This window comes from Gossypium arboreum, unplaced genomic scaffold (assembly GCF_025698485.1).
Source record: "Gossypium arboreum isolate Shixiya-1 unplaced genomic scaffold, ASM2569848v2 Contig00303, whole genome shotgun sequence".
In the NCBI taxonomy this organism is placed as follows: Eukaryota; Viridiplantae; Streptophyta; class Magnoliopsida; order Malvales; family Malvaceae; genus Gossypium; species Gossypium arboreum.
The window spans coordinates 27,444-35,000 of NW_026440419.1; the positions used below are offsets into that span (position 1 = coordinate 27,444).

Consider the following 7,557-nt stretch of genomic DNA (forward strand, 5'->3'; position numbering starts at 1 on the left):
ACAAAACAATATATAATATATATTTTCATTCGAATTCAAAGTGGATTCTTATTTTCTATATTCTGTATTCTTTTTAGATTCAATTAGATTCAAGGGCTAAGCACTGAATCAAAAAAACAGAATAGATTCTTATTTCTTTATATAATATAATGAAAGGCATACTTGATAGAAAGATTAGATCACATAAAGTCAACGAATGAGGTGGGTTCATTAACAACTCACAGATGAAAAAATGGCAAAAAAGCATTCACTCCTTCTATATCTTGCATCTATAGTATTTTGCCCTGGTGGATCTCTCATTTTAATAAAGTCTGAAATCTTGGATTACTAATTGGGTGGGATACTAGGCAATCCAAACTTTTTGAATGATATTCAAGAAAAGTATTCTAGAACAATTCATAGAAGTAGAGAACTCTTCCTGTTGGACGAAATGATAAAGAATACCGGAATACATCTACAAAAGCTTCATATAGGAGTCAAAAAGAGATCAATTGATCAAGCACAATGAGGATCATATCCATACGATTTTGCACTTCTCGACAATCTAATCTGTTTCGTTATTCTAAGTGGTTATTCTATTTTGGGAATGAAGAACTTCTTATTCTTAACTCTTGGGTTCAAGAATTCCTATATAATTTAAGCGACACAAAAGCTTTTCTATTCTTTTATTAACAGATTTATGTATGATTTCATTCGCCCACAGTTTGGGAACTAATGATTGGCTCTATATACAAGATTTTGGATTTGCTCATAATGATCAAATTATATCTGGTCTTGTTTCTACTTTTCCAGTCATTCTAGATACAATTTTAAAATATTGGATCTTTCGTTATTTAAATCGTATCTCCGTCACTTGTAGTTATTTATCATTCAATGAATGACTGAAAAATGATTCACGGATTCAATTAGAATCTTTCTTACTTTCGAGATAAACAAAGCATGCAAAGTCGTACTTTTACTCTTTCTACCATCAGGAGAATACAATTTCTCCTCTGTTTCAGTCATTTTTTTTTTCAGTTTTCAGTAAAGTAAATAGCAGAATCGTGGCTAGGGAACTATACTAGTGACCTACCTAATTTTATTATGAAATTTTCAGGATCAATGATTGGACCATACAAACTAAATACTTTTTCTTGGATAAAGGAGAATTACTCGATCCATTTCCGTATCGCTCACAGTCTATATAATAACCAGGGCTTCCATTTCAAATGCATATCCATTTTTGCGCAGCAGGGTATGAAAATCCACGAAGCAACTGGGCGTATTGTATGTAATTGCCATTTAGCAAATAAACCCGTGGATATTGAGGTTCCTGGCGGTACTTCCTGATAACTGTATTTGAAGCGGTTGTTAGAATTCCTTATGATATGCAACTGAAACAAGTTCTTGCTAATGGTAGAGGGGCTTTGAATGTGGGTGCTGTTCTTATTTTACAGAGGGGTTTGAGTTAGCCCCGCCTGATCGTATTCCTTGAGATGAAAGAAAAGATAGGCAATCTGTCTTTCAGAACTACCGCCCACTAAGAAAATATTCTTGTGATAGGTCCTGTTCTGGTAAAAATATAGTGAAATCACCTTCCTATTCTTTCCCCAGACCCTGCTAGTAATGGATGCTCATTTCTTAAAATATCCATATACGTAGGCGGAAACAGGGAAGGGCCAGATTTATCCCGACAGGAACAAAATAACTAATACTGTTTATAATGCTACGGCAACGGTATAGTAAGCAAAATCATACGAAAAAGAAAAAGGGGTGCGAAATAACCATAACGGATGCCTTGGATGGACATCAAGTGGTTGATATTATCCCCAGGACCAGAACTTCTTGTTTCAGAGGGTGAATCTATCAAACTCGATCAACCATTAACAATTAATCTAATGTGGGTGGATTTGGTCAGGGGATGCAGAAATAGTACTTCAAGACCACTACGCGTCCAAGGTCTTTTGTTCTTCTTGGCATCTATTGTTTTGCACAAATCTTTTGGTTCTTAAAAGAAACAGTTTGAGAAAGGTTCAAGTGTCCAGTGAATTTCTAGATCTGTGGATTTATCAACATCAAATTTGTAAAAGAACAAATTATTCCTGGCAATTAGGTTAGGTATAATGAAAAAAGGGATGAAAAGTCTTTTGCTTGTTTATTCTTTCTCTAGAATTGCTTTTACCGCATTCAAATTCAAAACAAAATGTATATTGTGAAAGACTATTTGTTTTACCTCTTTTTTTCTTTTTCAATCTAAATTGGACTAAATTGGGGGGTGTAATTATATTCCTATTGTCAGTGTCAGATTTAAATGTTACAGAATAGGTTTTGTTTTCTAAATTCAATTTGAGTAGATACTAAACATAAGATAAGTAAGTGGAGAATAGAAAGGAAGGATAAATTAAATGGGGGAACAAATAATTACAGGGAGTATTCTTCGTCTTTCTAGCCTTCGACACAAGAAAGATGTGTAAAATTCCTTTTCTTGTGTCGAAATATCTAATTCCGGAGACCCGTTCGTCAAGATTTCTATTCTTAGTTCGATTTTCCAGATTTTTAGAACCCTTTATTTTTGATTTACTTATAATAGAATAAGTAATAAGGATAATATAATAAGTATAAAATAAGTCGAAATAAGTATAATATATAAGTAATGGACAACCAAAAAAGAGAAGAATCCTTACCGATTTTTTTGATAAAAATAGAATCAAGGCGATAAACTTATAAAATAATTTCAAACTTTGATGAAATACTAAAATAAATCGAGTAAGGTTAGACTAGTCTAGAAAGGTTTGAATCTGGTCGACAGAAAAAAGAAATATTAAATATATATTGTATTGTGTCATCAATTGAGTGATTCCTTTTTCTTCTAACCTTGAAAGTATCGATAGATACTATCGAAACAGATGCTATGAATCAATTAATTGAAATTGAGTTCATTTTCAAAAAATCATCGGAAAAGTGATCCATTTGTTGTCATTTACGACAAAAATATTGATCATGATCATTAAGAATTCAACAGGACCCTTCCTCGCGAATCAGACAAAGAAAGAGGAGGCGGGCCCGTTGAGTTCTTACTTTCATACCTATAACTTAGTTCGTCCCATTATCCATTATTCCATATTACAGGGACGAACCCAATCCAGAATATGAACCATAAAAGAAAATACCTATTAAACCGATCACAGGAATACCAGTTACCGTACCTATTATCCAAGAGGAATCCTTCCAGTAGTATCGGCCATTTATCCCTTCCCTCCGCATTTCATCAAGTGGTCATGCTAAAGACATAAACAGTCATAGATAATTATGAGATACAATCCTTCCGAATGGGATAAGAGATTCCTACTATTATTTATTCTACTACTCTTTTTTTCTTAATTGAAGAAATAATTGGAAAATAAAACAGCAAGTACAAAAATGAGTAATAACCCCCAGTAGAGACTGGTACGATTCAATTCAACATTTTGTTCGTTCGGGTTTGATTGTGTCATAGCTCTATAATTAATTCGAATTAGGTTTATCGTTGGATGAACTGCATTGCTGATATTGACCCCAAAAAAGAAACGGTAGGTACAGCTAGTCCGTGAACAGCCAACCATCACTGTAAAATTGGATGAGTTCGATCTATGGTCATTGGGTCCTCCTAAAAGATCTACTAAATTCATCAGAGTTGTTCCAAAGAATCAAAACGGCCAGTTATTAATGGAATTCCTTGTCAGCTCTCTAAAATACTCCGGACGAGGGCTTCCAAACACATCATAAAGCTAAACCTGTGCTGACGAATAACCCGCGATGAATAGGGAAGGTATAATAATACTATGAATGACCCAGTATCGAATACTGGTAATAATATCAACAAAGAACGTTCTCTGTGCTTCAGACATGCCGAGCTCCATATTCTTGTGAGGATCGATTCCGTAAAGATGGGATCAGTAAATGGAATTCAGAAACTAAATCTTTGTGAGATCGTCAATATTGTACAAAGGTATTTTTAGAGTACCAGAATCAGTATAGCTATCCTTCTTCTGACACAGCAACAATTTCAAACAGTATATCGACGTGAAGTGCTAGATAATTTCTTCTTCTTGCTTGTCGATGTATAACCAGGTATCATGCAATAGAAAATTCCTCAAATTCCTGGAGGTATTGGCTTGGGCTAGAAACGGAAGATCAGGTAACCCGTAGATCCAGAGTTGGTTTATAATAATTCATGAAGGAAATTATCTTTTCGCAAGTCAATTAGATACGAAATATAAAATTGACTTTTTTCGTAGTTGCACAAGAGGTTTTGTTTTTGTTGGAAGCCCTCTTTTTTTTATTTTATTTTAAGGAATTGCTTAGTCGTCTAGTAACAAGTAAGGTAGTCGTTAGATATAGATAAAAAAAAACGAATAAAAAAATTCTACTAATCAATATTTGTAGGGCGGCCTTTCTTGTATTCTTGTATTAGATCCAAGAGTTTTTCTTGACCTAACTACAAAGATGATGAATCGATTTCTTTTCTTTCTACTCTTGTCCTGCCGCTCTATTTTGTGAATACCATTTATAATGATTGATGAAGCAAAAATTTCAATTGAACTTATTATTTCAATTGGTATTTTTGCTATCCCTCTCGTTTAAAAATTGAAACTTAGGTAAGTGCTTTATAAACATATGTATAAAAGAACATATTTCATTTAGCTCCTTCATGCCTACTATAACTAGTTATTTCGGTTTTTACTAGCGGCTTTAACTATAACCTCAGCTTTATTTATTGGTCTGAGTAAATACGACTTATTTGAAAATTAATTCAATGAACGACAATTCATAAAAACAAAGCTTTCTGCCTATTCCATATATTCTATAGCTCCTTACCGTGTTAATTATCAATTATTAGGTATTGATATTCATGGGCAATAGAAATTATATTGGGATAGATATTACCTTTCTTTTTCTCCTTTAAAATAAATTGAAATGATTGAAGTTTTCTATTTGGAATCGTCTTAGGTCTAATTCCTATTCTTTGGCTGGATTATTCGTAACCGCATATTTACAATACAGACAGTGGTGATGATCAGTTGGACCTTTGATTAATTAACATACCCTTTTTTTGACCCTTTAATTCTTAAATTTTTTAATTTCAATTTATTTAATAATTTGAATTTAATAATTTAATCCAGGAGGTCAAATTCGAATTGCTGTTCAATTTTTTTTCAGTTCGGTGTAATTTTCGACCTAACAGCGGAATCGCTCTAGATTGAACCTACGACATTGGGTTTTGGAGACCCACGTTCTGAACTGAACTAGGCCTTTCTTAATAAATAAGACTGTAAAAGAGATTCTTTTATTTTATAACTATTATCGCTTTTTATACTATCATATATCATATATAATATGAAAACGATAGATTATGTATGCTTAATTTAATCAATCTAAAACGACTCCTCGTTACTGCTCAAAAGAATAATAGGTAGGGATGACAGGATTTGAACCCGTGACATTTTGTACAAACAAACGCTACCAAGCTGCGCTACATCCCTTTCAATTGGCCTACAATGTCATTGTGAGAATCCCTGTCTTGTTTTCCACTTATTTTTCATACATTGATATACAAACGGATCTTTCCATTTCCTCTTTTTGGTCTCATATCATATAACAACCATATAATGAATAATAAATGAATATTTTTTAGCGGGAATTCTCAGGCGGAAAGGGACCTATTTTGTTTGCTGTTTAAGAAAGGGAAAATCTTATCTATCGAATCATTGTACATTTAAATTTGAATTTTGAATTAGGAATTCCGGTTTTCAAATAGACAAATCAAGTGGTCTTTAACACATACATGCGATTATATATATTACCATAATGTAATACGATGAAGAAGGAGGATTTTAAATGCGGATCTAAAACATATCTTTCGTAGCACCGGTACTAAGTACTCTCTGGTTCGGTTCTTTAGCGGGTTTATTGATGAGATCAATCGTTTCTTCCCGGATGCGTTAACATTCCCTTTTTAATTCGAGTTATTGTCGCGGGACAGGCGAAAAAGATTAGATCGAGATACAATCAAATATCTGTACTCTCTCGCCCCCTTTTAGTTTTTTTAGAATAGATAAGAATTAGATAAAATAAATAAGGGAAGGTAGAACGAAAAGAAGTAGTTCACCTCACCGAAACTCGGGTTCAAGCTCAATTAAATTACTAGTAGAGCGAAAAGAAATGTGGCTGGAACAACGGTATCCTACAAGATACTTAAAGAAAATACCGTACGGTGGTTTGATTCTAAATAGAGTTCGAAATCGTTGTATTACTTATTCTTATTATTTACTATAAATCTATATTGATTTACTATATTGATTGCAAAATCTTTCAAGATTTGGTTTTGAGTTAACAACTTTTATTTCTTTTTTCATTCCTTTCTTCTTCGCTTTTGATCGGAAAATAGAAAAGTTGGGTGAATTAAAACTCAAAGGTTTCATGGCCAAAGTAAAGATGTCCGAGTAACGATTATTTTGGAATGTACCAGTTGTGTTCGAAACGGCGTTAATAAGGAATCAACAGGTATTTCCAGGTATATTACTCAAAAAATCGACACAATACCTGATCGATTGGAATTGAAGAAATTCTGTCCTTATTGTTACAAACATACAATTCACGGGGAGATAAAGATAAATCGAATCAAGTGCTCGTATCACCACTTCCGAGAATATGAAAATATGACATTAGGTATATAATATATTAAGTATATAATTAGTTATATAACGCATATTTTCTTTATTATTAATATTATTTATTTAAATATTATATATTTTAATTTATATATATATTTAAATTATATATGAAATGATAAATAATAATAAAATAAACAATACAATAATAAAATAAACCAAATCCTATTTATTATATTAATTCTATAATTTGAATTTTCAAAATAGGATTTAGAAATAGAGATAGGGATAGGATTCTTTTAGAAATATTAGAATAAGGAAAAAAGAAATCATGGATAAATCCAAGCGACTCTTTCTTAAATCAAGCGATCTTTTCGTAGGCGTTTGGATCCAATCAGGGATCAATTGATTATAGAAACATAGTTTAATTAGTCGATTTATTAGTGAACAAGGAAAAATATTATCTAGGCGAGTAAATAGATTGACCTTAAAAACAACGATTAATTACTATTGCTATAAAACAAGCTCATTTTATCTTCGTTACCCTTTCTTAATAATGAAAACAGTTTGAAAGAAGCAGGTCGACCACTAGAACTACTGCTCTTAGAACCAGAAATAAATAGGCACCCCTTCAAAAGAATCGAATCCGGTTGGGGAAAGAAAAAATATTTTTTTATTAGGCGTCTTCGCTCATCTTGTTTTGATGACCTTATCAGAATCAGAATTTTTATCATATTAATTTCTACTCTACCTTCCCGAGTTCATTCTCGAGGAACTTCATTTAAAGCATTTCGTTGGATTCCTTCCGATCTCCTTATTTTCTAATCTCGTTGGAAATCATATAAAGACAATTCCTATTTGAGATAGCTATTTGTGCAAGTATTTTACGATTCAGAAGCAACTGTTTCTTGTACAGATTGTGTATTAA

The 7,557-nt window shown here is 32.5% G+C and overlaps 1 pseudogene; it reads left to right on the forward strand.

Moving 5' to 3' along the window:
* The first annotated feature begins 196 nt into the window (after positions 1-196).
* On the forward strand, positions 197-2,027 carry LOC128288839 (cytochrome f-like; annotated as a pseudogene).
* The last annotated feature ends 5,530 nt before the right edge of the window (positions 2,028-7,557 follow it).